The sequence below is a fragment of the Arachis ipaensis genome, chromosome B07, assembly GCF_000816755.2.
Source record: "Arachis ipaensis cultivar K30076 chromosome B07, Araip1.1, whole genome shotgun sequence".
NCBI lineage: Eukaryota > Viridiplantae > Streptophyta > Magnoliopsida > Fabales > Fabaceae > Arachis > Arachis ipaensis.
Genome location: NC_029791.2, coordinates 118803427 through 118826526, shown reverse-complemented (window position 1 = coordinate 118826526; position 23100 = coordinate 118803427). Strand labels below are relative to the sequence as shown.

The window sequence follows — 23100 nt, the reverse complement described above, 5'->3', positions numbered from 1 at the left end:
CCTAATTCCTAATTTTAAAACCAAACAAATTAATTTAAATTTTAAATGTAAATTTAAATTACAACAAATTTATTATATATCTCAAATATCATCTTTTAAACCTGGCTTCGTATTACAAAAGATCAAGTTTATATTGATAAAAATAGAAAATAAATGGTCTAAGATTTTAAATTTTTAATGAAGATGAAGATATATAAAATATTAACAAGTCATTTAAAAAAATTGGCGATGTTATATGCACAAGCGTTTTTATAATCAAGTCCAACTAAGTTGTCACAATTCTAGCAAAAAAACTCACACATTTATCATCATTTTTCTTTTTTCACTCTTATGTTGTTAACAGTAAGATATTTATCTTTAGCAATCAAATGTAATTAGTCAAATTAATTTATGAATTAATTGGCTTCAGTTAAAATCAATTAGGAATGAGTTAGTTATTTCCTACATTGTGTGGTTTGCTACCTAAGGAGCCAGCACCCCTTGTATATAAATCCAACTATGCAGTATAATAAAACTAATCTTTTCATTCCGATCATTCTCACAAAATCATTATCCTCTCTGATTCAATATGGTATCAAGAGCAATTTCTCAAAACCACACCTTCTACGATGTAAATCCCATAAAATTAGCGAATAATTGGTCAATAAATTAATTTTTAATAAAAGAGATTAGAAATATAAATTTTATATTAAAATAGGATAGAGTTAATTAAAACGAGAATTTGGACACTAATTTCAAAGAATTTGACCCGAAATTAAGCCGAACGGGCCAAACCGAACCCATAGGCCAAACCAACTCATTATATATAATGAGATGAAGCTCATTTAATTCCCATTTCAGCATGCAAAACACGTTGGGCAGCTAGCCAAAGGGAAGAACATGTTGAAAAATTCCAAAACCCTTGATTTCATTCAAATTCACGTAACTTTTGATCCAGAGCTCCGATCGCCGCACCGTTTGCGGCCACGCGATCGTAGCGTCGAGCTCTACAAAGCCCAGTACATTGTAAGATAAGAAAATCACATTTTCTTCCTCAATTTTCTCAGTTTCAGTTTCAAAATTCACGTGCAAAGAATGTTGAAATTTGTTAAATTTCGGTGTTTAGGATCAAATTAACTTGGCGGACTTGCCGAGTCTTGTCCCAATTTTCCGTTAGTAAAGTGAGAATCCTAGAACTCTAGTTAATTCTCTAATTTTGTGTGTTGGGTATTAAATTTGGATATGTATATATGTGGTAATGTGAAGTTAGGTGTATATATATTAATTGGAGCTTGATTTGTTGACACTTGAGACTTGATGGAGGTTGGGTGATGTTGCCTTGGTGATTTCGGACCTCTTGGGGCTGTGTTCGGTGCATTAGAGGGTTGTCTCGGAAAATACGTAGAAATCGACCAAGGTATGGTTTAAGTTTCTCGTATTTAATATGTAAGATTTTGTGAAAACTTAGGCTAGACGACTTAAGATTAAGTGTATTAGGGTGTTACAGCGTGCATTTTTTTTCTTTTCTCTTTTTCTTTCTTCATCTTATTTTCATGCCTTTTCCTCCATTTTCTTTTTCTGAAATTCATCTCTCTTCTTTATCCCATTTCTTATCACCTCACACTTGAACTCATCCGACAGAATTGATGAGAGTTGTCTTACTTTTTTCAAGTTCCGAATGCAACATAGTGGAGGTGTAAGGGCTCCGATCACAAGATCGAGTGTGAGAGGCTTTTAATTTCCGTTTCTTTCTCAAGAACAGACACAACTTCACTCATACGGATTCATACTTTCTCTCATCGGCCGATCAACCAGTCCTCATTCTTGTTGCACAACAGCTCACAGAGGAGAACTATAATACATGGATCCAAGCTATGCAAAAGGCGCTCAATGCCAAACGCAAGCTTGGATTCATCAATGGATCCATTCCACAACTAGATCCTACAATTTATGCAGAGAAATTCGAGACATGGCAATGCATCAAAGACGTCGTCAGCACCTGGATCCTCAGCTCCATTTCAAAAGATATTGCAACTTCTTTGGGGTACACTAATTCAACTGAGAACTTTGGAAAGATCTCAAAGATCATTTCCAACATGGAAATGGACCACGAATCTTTGAGATCAAGAGAGAACTCGTGAATTTGCAACAAGGCACAATATCGGTGTCACAATACTTTACCAATATTAAAGTTCTTTGGGAAGAACTTAGCTCTTATCGTCCAATTTTGTGCAATTGTGAAGAGTTTAAATCGTTACAAGATTTTCTCAAAGCAGAATATGTTCATTGTTTTTTTATGGGACTCGATGATTCATATGCTCATATTCGCGGGCAAATTCTCTTGATGGAGCCGCTCCCAGCGATAAAAAAAAGTCCTTTCCTTAGTTGTACAAGAGGAGAAGCATAGAGTTATTGGTTCTTCCTCCAATCATAACTAAGTTATCTTCTTAGCAAGAAATCAGCCTTACCTGTGCAATTCGGAAGAGGCAGAGGAACTATAAAGAAGGATAGGCCTTTGTGCTCCCATTGCAGTATTCTTGGGCACACTGTTGACAAATGTTTCAAGCTTCATGGCTTTCCGCTAAGCTATGGCAGAGGGAGAGGTTCCCCAATGCATGGCAAACAGACAATTCACAATGTGGTCACTGGAGAATCTCCCCCAGCATCTGAACCATCTCCAACGCTCACATTGAGTACCTTCCAAATGCAACACCTCATACAATTGTTGAACAACCAAAAGATTCAAGAATTTGCTTCCAGTGCAGCTACACAAGTAGTTATACCTGCAGGTATAGTCCTTAATACCTCACAAGGTCAAATTTGTCAAAACAAGACTGGATTTCAGATAGTGGTGCTAAAATTCATATTGCATGTGATCTATCTCTTTTTCAAACCATACACACATGACAAAATTATTCAGTTTCTCTTCCAAACAATGAACAATTTTGTGCCAATTTTATCGGTACAATAACCATCAGTTCTAGTATAACACTGCATAATGTTATTTATGTACCTGATTTCTATGTCAATCTTTTGTCAGTCTCCTCCTTTCTTTCACACACTTCACTTATCATCACCATAAATTTCCTTGACTTCAAAATTCAGAACGAGAAGACACTAAAGATAATTAGGAAGGGTGAGCTACATGAGGGAATCTATATCCTCAAAGCAACATCTCCTTCCAAGCAATTGAAATTAGAGTCTCAATCTATCAATTTGTGTAATTTTCAACTTTGGCATGCACGTTTAGGACATGCTTCAAATAAAATCATTAAATTAGTCATTTTGAATTTCAATTTGTCCACAATAAATTTCTTTACCAGAGTCTGATTTCTTAGACTGTCACGTGTGTCCAATTGCAAAGTTTAAGAATCTTACTTTTGAATCAAATAATAGTCTTTTTCCTAATACTTTTGACCTTGTTCATTGTGATGTTTGGGACCATACCATATTCTTACTTATAATGGAAAGAAGTATTTCTTGAGTTTAGTTGATGATGCTACAAGATTTTGCTGGTTATACATGTTGCAACATAAGTCTGAAGTTGCAAGTTTTTAAAAACCTTTTATGCCATGATAGAGACACAATTCAATATAAAGATAAAATGCTTCAGGTCTGACAATGCCAAAAAGCTAGCCATGACAGAATCTTTTCAAGATAAAGGAGACCTTAGCGTGGATTGAGCTCTATACTTCCAATCCCAAGTTCTGCTTACTTTTTAGGGAGAATGTGTTACAACAGCTGCTTTCTTGATTAATAGAACACCAAGTCCTTTCTTCCAAATGAAATCTCCTTTCGACCTTCTATTCAACAAGTATCCCGATTACATGTCCATGTCTTGCTTATGCTGCTACCAACTCACATTCCAGGACCAAATTTGACCCAAGAGCAAATCCAATTGTATTCACAGGCTATCCCATTGGCTACAAGGGATATAAATTATATAACCTTCAAACCAAGCAAATATTCATCTCCAAAGACATGACATTCCATGAAGACATCATGCCCTTTACCCAAAGTCCTCACACCACACTAAACAATGATAGAGTAAAGTATCGTTTTTGTCCTCAATATTTGGGATAAGTCCCAAAGTTGTCTCTAACGTTTAAATCGTCCTATTTAAGTCCTTAACATTTTAAAATTGACTCAATGTTGTCCTGCCATTAGGGATCTATTAACAGAATTGACAGCAGAACAAAATTGAAACAATTTTGAAACGTTAGGGACTTAAATAGGACAAAAATGTTGGGGACAAAAATGATACATAGAAATAAATTTTAATTTTATCCTTCAATAATATCACTTTTTTACGGTACATAATTATTCAATTATTTTTTAATCACATCTAAGTAAATTATGCTTAATCACATTACTTTCATTCTAAATAAATTTATTTTTATATAATGTTACTCTTAAAGATTTTTACTCATCATGAAATATTTGTAAAATGACTAGTACATAAACTTGCGGAAAAGAAAAAAATGATACATGATGAGTTTACTAACTTTGGGACTTTGTTCTCCTAAAGCCATGCTTAGATCCTAAACTGCCTAACCTTAAACCTAGGCCTCACTACAAGAAAATCGCTGAGTACCATCGGATTTTTCGTCAAATTTAGTGTCGCGTGTCATTGTCGGATTTAAAGGTAGAAATTGGAACTATTTCTTCGTGTCAAACATTTATCGTCGGATTAGTTATTCCAACGATAAATTCGCTGGTAATAATTAGAGAGAAAATGAAAAACTTGGCACGGAGTCATTATCGTCGGATCCGATGGTAACTCAATTTAGTGCGATGCAGCATTTTGGTCACCCGCAAACATTACCGTCGAATTTATTCGCTAGTAAATCTGATAGTAACGTGCCCTAAAATTCAAAGCATGAACCCTCTCCCCTTTCATTTCGAATCCCCCTTCTCTCTCTCTACCCTCTCTTCTCCCACACTCTCTAACCCTCTCACGTCGCTCCATCAGCCCCGTCGGTAGCCCCTATATAGCTCATTTTCACTGCCTCTTCTCCCTTTACCCTCTGCAACCTAATTTCTCTCTAACCCTCTCCCTTTACATCCTATCCGCTTGCCCCTCTCCCTATCGCCGCGCCATTCACCTCTGCCAGCTACCACCAACAGTTTCGGCCTTCCAACATTCGCCAATCGCCGTTGTCGTTGCTGTTATCGTTGTTACTACCGTTGCTGCTGCCGTCGTTACTGTTGCTTCTCTGTTCCCTTCTCTACTCTTGCATTCCAGGTTCTTCTTCATTTTCATATTAATTTCAATCTTTGTTTTAGGTATCCTTAGTATTATTATAGGTTTTAGTTGTTTATTAGTATGATGTTCGAGTTGGATTTAAATTTTAGTTTTAGAGAATTTAGGTTGTTCATATATGTTAGATTTAAAATATTAGGTTTTAAGTTTTTGAAAAGTGTTTAGAATTGTGAATGAATTGATCGATTAAAATTGTTTGTTTGGATATTCTGCTAAAAATGTTGTGAATTGCTGCAGCTAATATATTGTTAATGTTGACTTCTTGTCAATTAGAGTTGAAAGAATGCTTAGTTGTGCTTTTTGATACATTTGATGCTTTTGCAAGCCAAGTTTTCAATAATATGTCTCTTGTAATAATTAAGTTTTTGGTGCGTATGCAGTGATATAATGCCATATTGGTTTGTTTGTGAACTTACTTTCAACCACTACATATCACACTTTAAAACTTTATGTTTGCACAAATTCACGATAAATTGTTGTTGTCTTTTGTGTGTATTAATATTTTTAAATTTGGTGAACTTAATTGAGTTTTGACTAATGTTGTGAATTGAGGTTGGTTGGATTTGTGGGAACCGTAAAGGTGGATATATGTCCACTTTTAGGAGAGGTTATGTCAATTTTTTTTTAAAATAATATAAATATTGAAGGATTTGTATTGTATATACTGATTAATGTTAATTGGTATTCTCTTTGCAGATATGATGACAGGTAGTAGAGGTGTTACGAGTCGGTCTCGTGGTCATGGTAGAGGGAGGGTTTTCACTGGTACTCCAGAGACTTCTCAGTCATCTCCCTCTACCCCGACTACCCCGTTGACCCCTGTGACGTCACAAGCGGGTCCTCCAGTCTAGCAGTTCGTCATGATCCCGAATCCCAACTACGTGGCTCCTTCTACTATGCCCCTCCAACTCCAGCGACAGAGATCGCGGTGCTAGAATCCTCTAATGCGTGATGCGTCCCAGTCAGATTCCCCTCCACCACCGCCCGTCATACGAATGAGGATTTAGCTTAATGGCATGACAGTGTGAGTATTATTTTAATGTCTTTTATCCGTAATCTATTTTGAAATTGTGAAGTTTTATGTCTTTTTATATATTTGCTAATCTTAAGTTTTTCATTCATAAGTTTGCACCAAATAACAATGCATGTACATAGGAGAGCTCTAATGTGATTAAATCCATGTACGACAACCTATGACTGAGCTACACGAAGATCCCTGCTGATACTAGAGAGCGATTATTTCAAAAATGGGCGGTAAGAACCCAATGTTGTTGAACTAACTGTATTTTATTTCAACTAACTAATGTTGTCGAATTACTTTGTGCAGGAGAAATTTATATGGGATATGGAACATGATCCCATGATCAGGAAGATCTACAACCACCAGATAGCTAGACGACTTCAGTAGTTGATGCTGGACGTTCGTGAGGGGCGCGACCACCTCACGATTTGGATCCGTCTAGATATTAAGAGGGTACTGGACAACCATTTTAGTACTGATAAAGGGTTCATGTGTCATCGTCTGACGAACAGGGCTAACAGGGCATTGTCGAGGTCATCGAAGTTTACCGGTGGGTCAGTGACTTTCATGAAGATGAAGAGTAGGATGGTATGTAGTTTGCTAATCTTTGTTAATTATTACTTGAATTAATTGTTACTTGATTTATTTTATTACTTGGTTTCGATATGTGTAGTCTAAGTCATTAGAGCGTGAGGCAACATTAACGGAAACCTTCAAGTACACCCCTACGTTGAAGGCCAACAAGGAGAGATTTGCTGATTAGCGATTTGCAACTCATTATGTGAGTTTTTAATTAATTATATGTTTGAAATGTATTCGGTTTAAAGTCAATTAACTGTCATCTTAATCACAATGTGTGTTATATAGGAGGACTACACGCAGAGAATGGAGGCCACGACCCAACAATCTCAGCATTGGGGACGACCTCAACTCCGATGCCTCAATCATCGATGCTGATAGGGTTTGGCGTGACTTCGCCTCTGAACCCTACAAGAATTACGTCTATGGGTTAGAGTCATTCTTCACAAGCGGCCTCTATACCTCTACATTGGCGGCTTCATCTGCCTCAGCCATCAGTCCTACCAATCCCAAGAAAATCATCGATTTGAGAAAGCAGGTGCAAAAGCTCACACAGGAGCTTCACCACCAAGCTCAGCAGTTTGAGAAAAGGTACAACGAGCTTCTTGCACATGTGAGAGACACTATTTCCCTCAAGCTACAGTTGAGGGAGGACTTGGAGTGGCTAGAGCATTTGTGAGACCAAATGATGGTGTACAATGAGCAGATGCATGTTGGAGGCAGCAATGCTACTGGTGGGATACCAACATCACCACCTAGTCCGCCTTCAACAGGGGGAAGACGACAATGATGATGATTACCGAGATCCATAGGGTTTAGGAATTTTATTTATTTTATGTCATTGTATTTTAATTATTTGAATTTTTATTATATTTAGACCCTTGATATTTAATAAAATCATTACTTGATTTCTGGTATTTAGAATTTGTACACTAATTTTGTAAAAAAAAATTGAATTTCACTACTAATTGTGCAAAAAAGAATTGCATACTGTTGGATTTACCGCCAGAAAAATCCGACAGTAAATGGGCACCACGAAACATAATATGGTGCCGAAATTACCGTCAGAAAAATTCTTCAGTAACCAACCACTTATTTTCGTCGTATTAATTGTAAACTTTGACGTAAAATCTGCCAGTAATTAGCATCGGACAAAATAATCATCCAGTTAACATCTTCCAGTGTCGTTTATATCATCAAATATTTTCCGTTGGTAAATCCGATGGTAAATGAATTACCAGCAGATTTATTTGATAAATCTGCCAGTAAATTTGACGGTTCTCAGTGTTTATTTTACAGTACCTCCAATTCTAGTTACACAACCTACAAACTTAAATCACAACCAAACACCTGTTCTCCCAACTCCACAGCCACAAATTATAATTTCCAATTCCACCCAACTTCGAAGATCCACTAGACAAAGACACCCTCCCGCTTCCCTTAACGACTGTGTTTGCCACACCAAATCACCTTACCCGATCTCCAACTTCATAAGTAACCACAGATTGAGCCATACTTACCACCATTCCTTACACCAAGCAAGTACCATCTCGGAACCTCAGTTTTATCATCATGCCATGAAACATAAAGAGTGGAGACTTGCTATGAAAAAAGAGCTCGATGCTTTGGAGGCTAACAATACTTGGAAGTTGGTTCCATTACCTCCCACCAAAGTTGATATTGGATATAGGTGGATTTACAAGGCAAAATTGAAAACGGATGGGAATGTTGAGAGATACAAAGCATGGTTGGTCGCAAAAGATTACACACAGTAGGCATAGATTGATTTCAAGGGTACCTTTAGTCCTGTGGCTAAGGTAACAACAGTTCGGGTCTGACTCAGTATAGCATCCATACACAATTAGCATTTAATCCAATTAGACATTAATAACGTCTTTCTTAATGGGGACTTGGATGAGGAAGTGTATATGGAAGTTCCAATGGGGCACCTTGAGAGGAAGATGGGACTGGTATGCAAGCTTACAAGGTCACTTTACAGTCTCTGACAAGCATCGAGACAGTGGTTCCACAAATTTTGCTTTACTCTAAAATAGAATGGTTTACTCAGTGCAACAGTGGTTACTCTTTGTTCTCCATAGGCTCAGGTAGCTCTCTCACCTTCTTGCTAGTCTATGTTGACGATATAATAATCGTGGGTGCAAGCCATGACATGGTTAATCAGGTCCAACTCAAGTTGCAATCAATCTTCAAACTTAAAATCTTAGAAGATCTAAAATTTTTCATAGGATTGGAGCTTGCTAAGTCTTCTAAAGGGATCTTTTTGTCACAAAGAAAATACACCCTTTCCTTAATATACTAATTTCTTAGATTGCAAACCATCCATAGGCACTATAGATGAGAATGCCAAATTGAAAGCAAAAGAAGTTGTTCCAGTTACAGATGCTTCTGCCTATAGACAGATGATCAGGAGGCTCATGTATCTTACAATCTCTAGGCAGATCCACGAGTTCTACACCTTAATGTTGTCCATAAGTACTGAGGTACCTTAAGTCTGCACTTGGACAAGGCATTTTTATCTCTTCTACCTCTAAGTTTAATCTCTCCATTTACTCGGATGCTAATTAAGGGAGTTGCCTTGACACTAGACGCTCAAGTACTGGTTATTGTGCATTCTTGGGAGATTCTCTAATCCCATTTAAAAGCAAGAAGCAATCAATAGTGTCTCGAAGTTCAACAGAGGCAGAGTATTGGTCTATGGCTAATGCTAGTTGTGAAGTAGTTTGGCTAATTGGGCTGCTCAAATTCACGAGAATTCAAATTAGTTCTGCCATGTTGTTCTGTGACAACAATTTGACGATACATATGGCAACAAAACCTACCTTTCATGAACAATCGAAGCATGTGGAGATCGATCATCACTTTATAAAGAAGAAAGTAGAAGGTGGTTTCATCAGGTTGGTTCATATTCCCCCAAGCACCAGCTTGCTAACATCTTAATCAAGGCTATTCCTCCACCTCAATTTGGGTTCCTTATGTCCAAGTTGAGAATATACAATTTGTCTACTCCAATTTGAGGGGAAATGTTAGCAATAAGATATTTATCTTTAGCAACCAAATATAATTAGTCAAATTAGTTTATGAATTAACTTCATTCAGTTAGGAATGAGTTAGTTATTTCTTGCACTACATGGTTTGCTACCAAAAGAGCCAACACCCTTGTATATAAACTCAATTATGCAATATAATGAAATTAGTTTTCTCATTCCAATCATTCTCATAAGATCATTATTCTCTCTGATTCAATATACGCTACACATAAATTTTTTCATATTGATAGAACACAAAAAATTTTGCTGTAACACAAACTTATCGATATAGTATAAAAAATTTTGCGCATACCACATAAATTTTTGTAGGTGAGTCAATGTTTTGGCTGCTGGTCTTCCAAAATTGCATACTAAAATTTCTATGCTATGTACTAAAATTTTGATATTATACACCAAAATTTATATGTTGTACTAATTGAGTGTCAATATTTTGGACATATAATTCTTTAAAAAAAATTTGTGTTGTACATCAAAATTTTTATGTTATACATCTAAATTTTTGAATTGTACGTATTTTATTAGTTAGTTTCAATGTTTTGAAAATATATATTTTTTTTAATTTTTGTGATGTATACTAAAATAGCAATAGATTGACCAATATATAGTAGTAACCAATACTAAAGATATTATCAGAGTCATATGTACCTATCTAATAAAAGAGATCAATGAAAAATGTGATAAAAAATTTTCATTGAAATTGTTACTTAAATAATTTTTTTATTAGCAATAATGTAAATTTAATTGTAATTAATTTAGAGAGAAAGATAAAGAAGAAGAATGAGAGAGGGAGTTTGTTAATTTTGGAAACTAAGAAATTTTTTTATTTTAATTATAATAAAAATATATGGTGACACGTTTTGATTTGTCAAATTACTAATATAAAATATAAATTATATATAGAGTAAAAATAGTAGAGAGAAATAGAAAAATAGAGAGAGGTAGATAAGAGAATTTAAGAAGAGAGTTTATTAATTTTGAAAAAAATTATTTTCTCTCAATTTTAATAAGAGAGTGTCATGTGACACATTTGATTGTTAAATTAGATAATAATATATGATGCATAATATAGGTATATTTGAATTTCAATTTTAATTTTAATGCAATTAAAGAATGTCATGCTGCACATTTTGATTGTCAAATTAGTAATTAGTCATTGATATTGATAATGATATATAAAATAGATAGTGGTTGAAAGAATGAGAGAAATAGAGAAAGAAAGAGGGAGGAGGGAAGAACTCTTTAATTTTGGAGGGAACGATTTGATTTCAATTGCAATGAGGGAGTGACATGTGGCACATTTTGGTTGTAAAATTAGTAAAGAAGAGGCAAAAATTCTTTAATTTTGGAAGAAAAGATTTAATTTCAATTACAATAAGAGAGTGACATATGACACATTTTGGTTGTAAATTTAGTAAGAAGGAGAAGAGAATTCTTTAATTTTGGAGGAAAATATTTTATTCCAATTATAATAAAAAAATAACATGTGACACATTTTGATTGTAAAATTAGAGATATATAATAGATAAATAGATATAATAGATAGATAATAAAAATCATTGAATTAAGATAAATGGATTGATCTATAATAGGATCAGATTGCTAAATATATCTAAGCCTTAATTTAATTTTAAAATCAAACAAATCAATTCAAGTTTTAAATTTAAATTTATATATAGTTTACTTTTTTTGGCGGGTGTATTAAATAACCACTGAAAAGATAACAATTCCCAGCAAATGTGAAACTGATGCTATTGTAATCTCTATACTTCTGTTGGATTGAATTCCGACGGTAACTTAAACCTATATCTTGGTGTTTTATTATTCTGTGCAATTTGAAAGTAGTATGCTTTGATAGAACGTGGCAATTCAAGACAGGAGATTCCTTGCTGTTTTTTGGAAGGCTGTTGTTGCAACTTGCAATTTAAAAGATGTATGCTTTGATGTAACGTGCCAATTGAAAAGGGGAGGTTTCTTGCTGTTTCTTTGGAGACTATGATGCTGCAACCTGCAAAAAAGCTATAATAAATTAAAGCATTGCATACTCTTCGTGCATGTTTGCAGAATTTTGGTCTCATTATAAGAACGTTGAATTTTCAAATATATATATCACAAAATAAAATCTCAAAACAACTACCTTAAATAAACTAATCCTAAAATTTTGAACAATAAAAAAATTTGAAATATTATTTCATTTTCAAAATTCAAATTTAAAAATTGTTTAATAGGCTAACATATTTACAATTTACCCCTTAATTCGGGAGATTTTTACTGAAATAAAATAAAAAAAAATATTATTTTTCAAAAATCTATTTTTTAATTTTAATTTTTTAAATATGATTTTTTTTATGTAAAGCATGTTCGCTATATCTCTGGTGAATTCTATCATTTTTATAGAGTTCGGCTGATACCGGCGAACTTCACTTCAAATTCCAAAAAAATGCAAAACTCAAATTCTTAAGCTTTACAATGGACAATAGTAACCATTATCATCATCTCCAAAGTACATAGGAATACACAATACACAGAAATAAGTCATATTTTTATTAGAGAAATAATAGTTTTTTAAATTTATAATGAGAAAAAATCCTTGTTAAATATGGCTTATTCCCATGTATCTGTGTTTGTCATTGCCGCTAGAAATGTTGAATAAGGTATAGTTGTTGTCGGTGTATTTTGATGTACTCCTATATACTCTTGGAGACGATGATAATGGATTATAAATTTATGCAAACTTTATAAATATTATAGAGTTCACCGGGAGTACGGCGGACTCGCTCTAAATAAAAAAAATCGTATTTGGCAAATTAAAGTTGAAAATACAGATATATAGAAATAATTATTTGTTATTAAAATTCAGACTCACGTGCAAACAAAATAAGCAAATGCATATTATGTATATAAAAAATATATATTTAACGTTTAATTTTGATACTGATAAAATGGTTTATATATTTTATTAACATAATGATATGTAATTATATACATTTAAAATTATTTTAGATTAACAATTTATCAAAATTAAATTTTATCTCTTACAAATATAAAAAAAATTAGTGACAAATCATACTATTTAAATGATCTTCATTCACTTTTATAACTAAATTTTATAGGCAACCTAAATAACTTGAATAGTGATTAATTTTATGTTTATAAAACATTTGATTATTTTGTTCTCAAAATTTTAATTATTTTTATTCTTTGATGATAAGGAGTCTGTCTCTATTATAACTCGTCATAAGAGAAAGACAGTCATCCTATCTTTTTCATAAATGAGGCATATGCTAGATTTTAAAGAATATGGGTGGATATCTGTAAAATATACTCCGACGTTTAAATCAGTAATAATTTAAAGAACAGAATGAGAGTAGCTCAAGTGAGTATTAAATTTTTAGATGTAGTTGAGTTTGTACGAAATATTATCATATTTATTACTAATGACCTGTGATTGAGTTTGTACAAAATATTATCATATTTTTGAGTTATGGGTCGAGTTATAACTTCTTTGGGCCGAGATATAAGTGTCATTGATCGAGTTATCGTTAATAGATTCTATTTATTTGACTTTTTCTCTGAATAATAAGGGCAACTACAAAATAATATGGAATAGATCAGATTGTAACGGTTAAATTATAGGTACAATGGCCGAGTTATAAGTATAACGCCAAATTATCACTACAAAAAAAATATGTTTTAGCGACAAATTTTTAGTGTCAATAACATAATGGCCCCTAATTCTTTAATTTAAGTTATGTTTTTGCGATAATTATATATTTGTCATTATTACTATATGTTATAGTAGTCATTATTACTATTGCCAGAAAATTATTATCTTTTTTATTTGTATTTTTATTTTTCTAAATTATTATAACAGCCATTACCATTATTGCCGCTAAACTTTTGTTATCAATTTTTTTTAATATCTTACCCTAAATCAAATTGAAAAGTGGAAAGAGAGAGAAGAGTTGAAAAAGAAAGAAAAATATCGCACTAGGTTAGTTCGCGTAACTTCCTTCCATCGCTGATCACCACCGCTGTAACCGTTGTCATCGTTGACAGCCGCCGTCCATCATCCTACTCCTTCGTAGAATATTTTTCTTTTTATTTTTAATTGTAATTAACTGTATTTTGTTTGGTTTAAATACTCAGAAACCTGTGATTCTCTTTGTGTTATTACTTTTACGTTATTTGCTTGCTTGATCCTAAAATCGAAGTTGAAATCGAAGCTCTCTCTGTTTCTCGATCGATTGATCTTCCAATCACTCTTCGTGTTTTGCACTCTAGCTAGGGTTCTTCCTTTCTTTGTTTACCTTTTTCTTATTGTTACGCACTTTCCGTTTTCTCTCTTTTCTTGCTCAGAGAATTCGCATTTGTGTTATTCTTTGATATTTATTATTATTACTATTTCAAATTTTTAGTAGTTTTTAAAATCTACATCTACAACAGCTGGAATATGTAAATACATCGAAATCTGTGACGGAAAAAAATGTCGGTAAAGAATTTCTCAATAAAACTGCGTTGCAAGTATATATCTAAACCGACAATTAAACCTCAATCAACGTTTAATTTGTTTGTCACTTAAGCAAACCCAATAAAATTAACCAAAGTATTTAAACCTCAGGTCGTCTCTCAAAGAATTGTATGAAAGTGTATTTATTATTGGTTATAATGTACTTCATTTTGGGATTTTGAAATAAGAAATAAGAAAGTAAAATGGCAAGAAAATAAACTAATAACTAAGAAAGCTCGTAGCAAGGAAAGAGAATTAGAAGTCCTATCCTCGTTATCATCGTCAATTGTGATGGTAAATGTAAATTGCTTTCACTTATTAGTTAACCTCTAACCAATGAAGCAAAGTCAAGTGCATACAATCAACTTGAGTTCACAAGTCCTAGTCAACTCATAGTGAGAGACTAGATTTAGTGAAGTTCAAGCTAACCGGCAATATTCAATTACCAATCAATAAGAGACTTTGACAATTCAAGAGTCTCCAAATCATCAACCCAGGCCAAGAATACAAAAATCTATTTTAAAATTCGACCAAGCATTTTATCAAACACTTGGAATGCACAGAATAAAAGCATATAAAATTAATAAGAGATAGTAAAATCTAAGACTAATAAATGCAAGGAATCAATAACCAACAATTAAAGAAAGAAGCCATAAACATGAAACACTTCTAATTGCATTAAAAGAGAATTAAATCTAACAAGAAGCGTTCATAAACTAAATTGAAAAAATAAAGAAATCAACAAGAGAAGATAAAGTAATATACTAGAACAATAAAAGGTAGAAGAAAACTAAATTAAAGCAAGATAAAATTCTGAAGCTAAGAAAAAGTAAGACTAAAAACCCTAAAACCTAGAGAGAGGAGAGAGCCTCTCTGTCTAAAAATCTACATCTAAAACCTAAAGTGTGAATGAATGAATAGTGAATTCCCTGTACAACTCTACTCCCCAACCTCTTGTCTTCATTTTTGGGCCTGAAACTGGATCAAAAGCAGTCCAAAAATTGCCCCCAGCGAATTCTCTTTACTGAGACACGTGACGCTTGTCACGCGTACGCGTCAGCCACGTGTATGCGTCGCTTGGATGAATTCCTGGTCACGCGTAGGCATCAGCCACGCGTGCACGTCATTTGGTTATGGCTTGGTCACGTGTACGCGTCAGCCATGCATACGCGTGGACACCAGCTTCTCAAAACTTCAATTTATTGTGTTCCTTTCACTTTTGCATATTTCCTTTCCATCCTTTATGCCATTCCTGCCCTATAAAACATGAAATCACTTAACAGACATATCACGGCATCGAATGGTAATAAAAGAAAATTAAAAATTAGTAATTTAAAGACCTAAAAAGCATGTTTTCAATTACAGCACAAGATTTAGAAGAAAACTTAAAAACATGCAAATTATATGAATAAGTGGGAGAATAATTGACAAAATCCACTCAATTCAATACAAAATAAACTATAAAATAGTGGTTTATCAATCTGGCACGTGTTGTTTCCTCTGAAACGAATTGGATCGAAGATATTATCTGTTGCGTGAATTTGCTATTACGGCTAGTAATTTCTCAGCTCATGATGGTTGTTGAAATTGTTGCCTTTTTTTTCTTTGTGCGGGGGAAATTAGATTTTAAAGTTGCCGGGGAATCATGCTCGGTATCATAAGGCGGAGGGTTTCTTCTAGTAGCCCATATCCCTTGGTGAGTTTTTCTCTTACTAATCTCTTATGATGAAATTTCAAATTCAATGGAGACATGGAGGGAAATGTGAAGGTAGTTGATCCGTTGATATTTTAAGTGAAACCTGATGTTATTTTTTTTATTTTTTCAGCTTTTAAGCCAGTCAGCGCGAAAATTCTGCTCTGGCCCCTCAGCTCCTACCAGAGTTTCCTCCATTGTTGAAAAGGAGGTAATCTTTATCCCTCATATTGAGAATCGTGTATATGTGTGGTTCTGTGATTCTTGGACAGTTTGAACTGTGAATTAGATCATAGTTGCTTCTCTGTAAGATTGGTTCTCTTCTCTGTTCTTTGAATTTTGTCCAAAATATGATTGGATATACAAATTTTTTTATTACAATTCTAATATAAGAAGTAGATGAAATGGAAGATTCCAAGTTCAAATTAAATGGAGGTTTTAGACTTAGTTGATTTAGCAAACTTTAGTGAAACTAGATTAATTGTTTTAGAGAAAAGGGATCTTTGGGAAACATTATGGTCATGCTTTTGAGGTAAACTTCCTTTTCTTTCAAAAAAGAAAATATTTTCCTAACAGCTCTCTAAAAATGCTCTGAAAAGTTTATTGACTATATACACTTATTTGTATGCAGGCATTCAAGATAATTGTGACTGATCCATGTAAATAAAACTATAGAAGTACCTGCCATGTAAATCACACTGGTAAATATCTGAAGCTTTAATTTTTTCCATCAAAAATCCCATTCAAGTATTTATTTTCATGCTACCACATGCTCTTCTAAAACCTACACACATCAAACTTTCATTTTTAAGTAAATCCATGCTTTCTATTGTCACTCTTCATTAATATCTTTTTAGTGTGTATTTGGTTCTGATTTTGTAAAATCTTTGTTTTGTAGTTTCTCTACAGAGAGAAATTCGGTAAGTCCATATTTCCATAAGAAATTAGCTGTGGCTGCCACATCCTAATCATACCTGTTGGTATATATATACAAGTTTGAAACATAATAGGATGCATAAAATTAGTGATAGAATAGGAAACTAAGAAGCTTATTGGTGTTCAGTACGTAGGTTCCTGTGGCTTGGTAGTTCATTAGATCACATAATGAAAGAACCATTTGACTAGTTAGTTAGAGTAGTTGTAGTGTGGTATACTATTTCATAGTTTGTGATTATAGAGAATGTTACCATTAAATCTAACTTTATTTTTGTGTCTAACAGCAACTTGAAGAAATTTAGCCTATATTATAAGAAGATAAAATAACCAGCATTCATTACAAGTTATTAGTAGAAGTATTCAGATTGTTATAGTTTCGTGAAATTTTCAATTAGGTCCCTATATTTTTTTTTCTTTTAATTGGGTTCCTACACCAATTTTTTTTTCAATTGAGTCCCTACACTTTTTTTTCCTTTTATTTGAGTCCCTACACCAATTTTTTCTTTTTAGTTGGGTCCCTATACAATTATGCCAATTACTACTAAGAGGGACCTAATTGAAAAAAAAAAATTGATGTAAGGACCCAATTAAAAAGAAAAAAGTTATAAGAACCTAATTGAAAATTTCGTGAAACTATAGGGACCAAAAGAGTAATTAAACCAAATGCTTCACTTACTAGATAAAGGAAATGGTGTAATATAGTCATCCCAGGAAGCAACTATGAAACTAGATAAAGGAAATGGTGTCTGTTTCTCCTTTGAATTTCATGTTGTTGTGCTTAATCATGTTGATTCATTGTTAATTGACTCATTATTGTGCATTATTATTTAATTATTGATAGATGATAAGTATAGTGGGGAAAGCTAGCAGCAGCAAGCGGCGTTAGGCACATGCCATATATACATTAAGGCAATTCCAATATAAGAACTATTAGGTGGTTCATTTTAATAATTCACTAACAGTTGGTACGTAAACTAAGTTCCTTTTTAATTATTTATTTAGTTCTGTTTTTTCTTTAGCAGTACTTGAACTTAAGATTAACCAAGGGATATTTTTCTGTTGTGTGCAAGTTTTGGACTCAACGTTGATCCTCGAGCTCAAGTATGTGTCTTCTAACATGATATATATGCTTACAAATATTATTTTGTATGTGATCCAAATGGTGTAATTGTGATTATATGCTTAATAATTGATAATTGTTTCTTTCAAGTTTAAAAAGGAAAGTGATGATGCTCTGAGTACCTAACTTATACTGGTGATTACTTAATCTTTAGTCCAGTCTTGTTCATTATGGTAGCATTTAGTAGAGAGACAGAGACTAAGAGACAGAGACCGAAATAAATTTCAGTATTCTATTTGATACAAAGTGAGAGACAGAAATTGAAACAAGAATAAAATTCTAATTTAATTTGCACAAAGGATAAAATTGGAATTAATTAATTGAAATGAGAGTATTTTAGGTATAAAATATTATTAAAATTTCAGTATCCGTCTCTAAAAATTTCAGTCCCTGTGTCCCTACTTTTTGGAGGTACTGGAATACTGAAATTTTAGGGATAGAGACAGAAATTTTAGTATCAGTCTCTGAACCAACAAACATGATATTGTGTCTCAGTCTCTCGGTCTCTGTCTCAATACCTCAAAACAAACGCTACCTATACGAGCCCTGTATGAGTGAATTGGAAAGTACCTCATATTTTGTTTGTTTTACTTTTTATTTCTTTTTTTAAGGTGAAACACTATCTTAGTCTAATTTATCCCTTGCATGCAATTACCTCGGGATGCCATTTATTTTATTTTTATTCTTTTCTTCATTCACTTCTTGCTTTTTGTTTCAATTATGTTTTTGTAAGAACTTTGTTTTGAATGCACATGATAGATAACTCATTCTAGCAATGTCTCTTCTCACCTGTGAGGAAAAGTACTGGCAAGCATTGAGACTATAAACTGCTTTCTACTATTTCTTTTGTATGCTGGTACTGCCTGATGGTACTTTTTCATGATAATAGATGTGATTCTTTTAACTCGTACTATTTCTGAGCTTGCATTGAAGGCCAAAAGCATTTAGTCTTTGTTATAAACAACATTGATAGACAACTAGAACTAGATTCATTGGAATATTTGTTCACTGAAATCATATAAGAATAGAAGTCATTACAAATCTAATTTTTAATAATTCTAATAGAAAACTTCTTGCAGGTGTGTGACTTTTGATCAAAGACTTATCCACAAGGAAGTTTGAAAAGTGAAGAAAACAACATGCTCTATCATTGTTCTTCTCGAAATTTTGTGATAGGTTTTAGTATCATTGTAAATGTTAATGCTTGAAACTCAAATATTATATGCAATCACATCTTATTATAGCTTTGCAATCACAAGATATTTTCTTGGATGTTACTATTGTAATTTTCTACATTTTAAAACATACTTCTTAGATTAGATATGTAGACTTATTATTGCTATTGTGTTTAATAAAATATTTCATTTTGTAGTAATTAATTTGAATATATTTATATTATGTGAAAATAATAATAATTGTCTTAAAAAATAATTTGAGATTTTAGAAAACAAATAGGTTGTTAGCTCTAATAAAATGAGTATAATATAATTAAAAAATGACTTAAGGTTTTAGCGACAATAACAATAACAACTAAAAGTGAATAATATTATAAACTTAGAATTATTTTTAGTGGCCATATAAATTACCAAAAAAATGGTCACAAAAAGTTATAACTTTTAGCGGTCATTAAAAAGGTCTTTACCGGCCATTGTATAATTGCCGCAAAAAATTATAACTTTTAGCGGCCATTAAAAAGGTCTTTATCGGCAAATGGATAATTGCCACTGAAACCTTTTAGCGACAAAGTATAAGACGGCTAATGTCTATTTGCTAGTAAATATATTAGTGGCTATTTTTATTGCTGCTAAAAACAAAATAAATTACCGCTAAAAGCAAAATAAATGGCCCTTAAGCACCAGCTTGCTAACATCTTAACCAAGGCTATTCCTCCACCTCAGTTTTGGTTCTTTATGTCCAAGTTGAGAACATACAATTTGTATGCTCCAATTTGAGGAGGAATGTTAGCAATAAGATATTTATCTTTAGCAACCAAATATAACTAGTCAAATTAGTTTATGAATTAACTGCATTAAGTTAGAATCAATTAGGAATGAGTTAGTTATTTTTTGCACTACATGATTTGCTACCTAAGGAGCCAGCACCCCTTATATATAAACCCAATTATACAATATAATGAAACTAATCTCCTTATTCCAATCATTCTCACAAGATCATTATTCTCTTTGATTCAATATATACTACACATAAATTTTTCAGAAAAACAAATAGGTTCCTAATCTTTTTTTCGCGAATATTTTCGTCTTCGAAGAACGGAAAACTTTGACGTGGCAAACGTGGAACTGACCTATCCGTAACGAGTTGACACGTGGCTATGAACTTTTGGAAAAAGGACAAATTAATCCCTAGGCATGAAAACGATGCCGTTTCGCTACCTTCTTTGGAGTCACTACCTTCTTTTTACCTTTTATACTTTTTTTCTCTTGCCACCAGCAACCCCGCCATTGCTATCAGTTTTCGTACTGTCGCTCTCAATTCCAGGTGGTGGAGGTTTATACAACACGTCTTCCGTGCTTTCGTACCCGTTATTTGAGGAAGAGGATGTCTTCAGTTCCTCTAAACTTTCATCTACCTCCACTACAGTATCTCTGTCCTGGACAGCATCATCAACAACCTCGGGATCATCAACAGGGTGGTCAAAGTATATATGAAACTTAGCCTTCTGTTGGTTCTTCATTATGTTTTCTCCCATTGCATTGATTCTTACATCCCCAGTTAATATGTTCAGCCCGGATTCAATGTCAGTGCTTGTTGGATCATACCATTATACTGCCTTGTATGACTGGTATCCCAAGCCCTTAAACAATCACAAGGTCTCCGAAATTCACAAAGTCCAGGTCCATCTCAGGGAACCTCTCTTCCTTTCCATTTTGATAAACCAGGGATCCATCACTTGCTCTGACAAAGTTACCTCCATGGTGAAAAATCGGCACCACAAAAACATCAACCATCTGAAATGAATCCATGAACAACTACGTGTAAATTCAAAAAACAAAAATACAAATTATGAATGAAACACCATTGCCCTAGTACAATCCCTCCCTCTAATCCTACACACGACAATTTATAAACCTTTTTTATAGTTCATTCCACCATTGTTACCCACACGGTAAATATGCACACACTATGCCTTCACAACTAGTTCACTCATGAATAACTGAAACTTCATCGTTAAACAAGGCGATCTTACCTTCTGACGAAGACAGCAACCACGATCTCAGCGCAACCTTCTTCTTAGCCTTCGATACCAACTTCAACCCCGCACCGATTGCTCTTCTATGTGTTGTAATTTTTGGAGGGAGAAACAGAGATGAGGGAGTTTAATCGTTTCTTTGCTTAGGATTTTCAGTAATTCTGTAACTCAAGTATGGGTCTTCTGGGTATTGCATAAGGGGATTAAAGTGTGTTTGGAGGGGAGGTAGCGAAACGGCGTCGTTTTCATGCCTGGGACTAATTTGTCCTGTTTCCAAAAGCTCATAGCCACGTGTCAACCCGTTACGGACAGGTCAGCTCCACGTTTGTCACATTAGAGTTTTCCGTTGGCCGAATTCAACGGAAAGGTTAATTTGTCTATGTTTTACACGGGTCAGGGACAGGAATGTATTTTTCATTCTTCGAGGATGAAAATGTCCGCGGGAAAAAAGATCAGGGACCAATTTGTCATTTTCTCTAAATTTTTTCATATTGATAGAACACAAATTTTTTGGTTGCCCACGGTATCCCCCAACCCGACAGGTCAAGGACTAATCCGTCGTGGATCTGAGCGCCATTTAAGGGTCTGCCGCTGGCCAATAGGTTGATGCACACAAAATATTTTGCTGTAACACAAACTTATCAATATACTATAGAAAATTTTGCACATATTACATAAATTTTTGTAGGTGAGTCAATGTTCTTGGCTACCAGTCTTCCAAAACTACATACTAAAATTTCTGTGCTATGCACTAAAATTTCAATATTATACACCAAAATTTATATGTTATACTAATTGGGTGTTAATATTTTGGACATATAATTTTTCAAAAAATATTTGTATTGTATATCAAAATTTTTATGGTATACATCTAAATTTTTGAATTATGCGTATTTTATTAGTTGGTTTCAATGTTTTGAAAAATTTCTTTTTTTTTTTTGAATTTTTGTGATGTATACTAAAATACTAATATATAGTAGTAAATTTCATATTATTGCTAATAAAAATTTATCTAAATAATAAAAATCATTGAATTAAAATAAATGGATCCATCCATAATAAGATCAAATTGCTAAATATATCTAAGCCTTAACCTAATCTTAAAATCAAACAAATTAATTCAAATTTTAAATTTAAATTTATATATAGTTTACTTTTTTTGGCGGGTGTATTAAATAACCGCCGAATAAATAACAATTCCTATCAAATGTGAATCTGACGCTATTGTAATCTCTGATTCTCTGTACTTTTATTGGATTGAAACGTAACTCAAACCTATATCTTGGTGTTTTATTATTCTGTACAATTTGAAACTGGTATGGTTTAATGGAACGTGGCAATTCAAGACAGGAGATTCTTTACTGTTTCTTTGGAAGCTGTGTTGCTGCAACTTGCAATTTGAAAGATGTATGCTTTGATGTAACGTGCCAATTGAAGAGGGGAGGTTCCTTGCTGTTTTTTTGGAGGCTATGATGCTGCAACCTGCAAAAAAGCTATAATAAATTAAAGCATTGCATACTGTTCGTGCATGTTTGCAGAATTTTAGCCTCATGATAAGAACGTTGAATTTCTAAACATATATGTATGTAATGACAAATGTTATTAAAATTCAGACTCACGTGCAAACAAAATAAGCAAATGCATATTATGTATATAAAAAATATATATTTAACGTTTAATTTTGATACTGATAAAATGGTTTATATATTTTATTAACATAATG

At 33.3% G+C, this 23100-nt stretch overlaps 1 long non-coding RNA gene across 1 annotated transcript; it reads left to right on the top strand.

Annotated features, from left to right (window-relative positions):
* LOC110264734 lies at positions 15930 to 17402 on the top strand. The gene is made up of 3 exons (XR_002350905.1): positions 15930 to 16113; positions 16244 to 16321; positions 16742 to 17402. It is a non-coding gene; the product is annotated as an uncharacterized LOC110264734 (long non-coding RNA).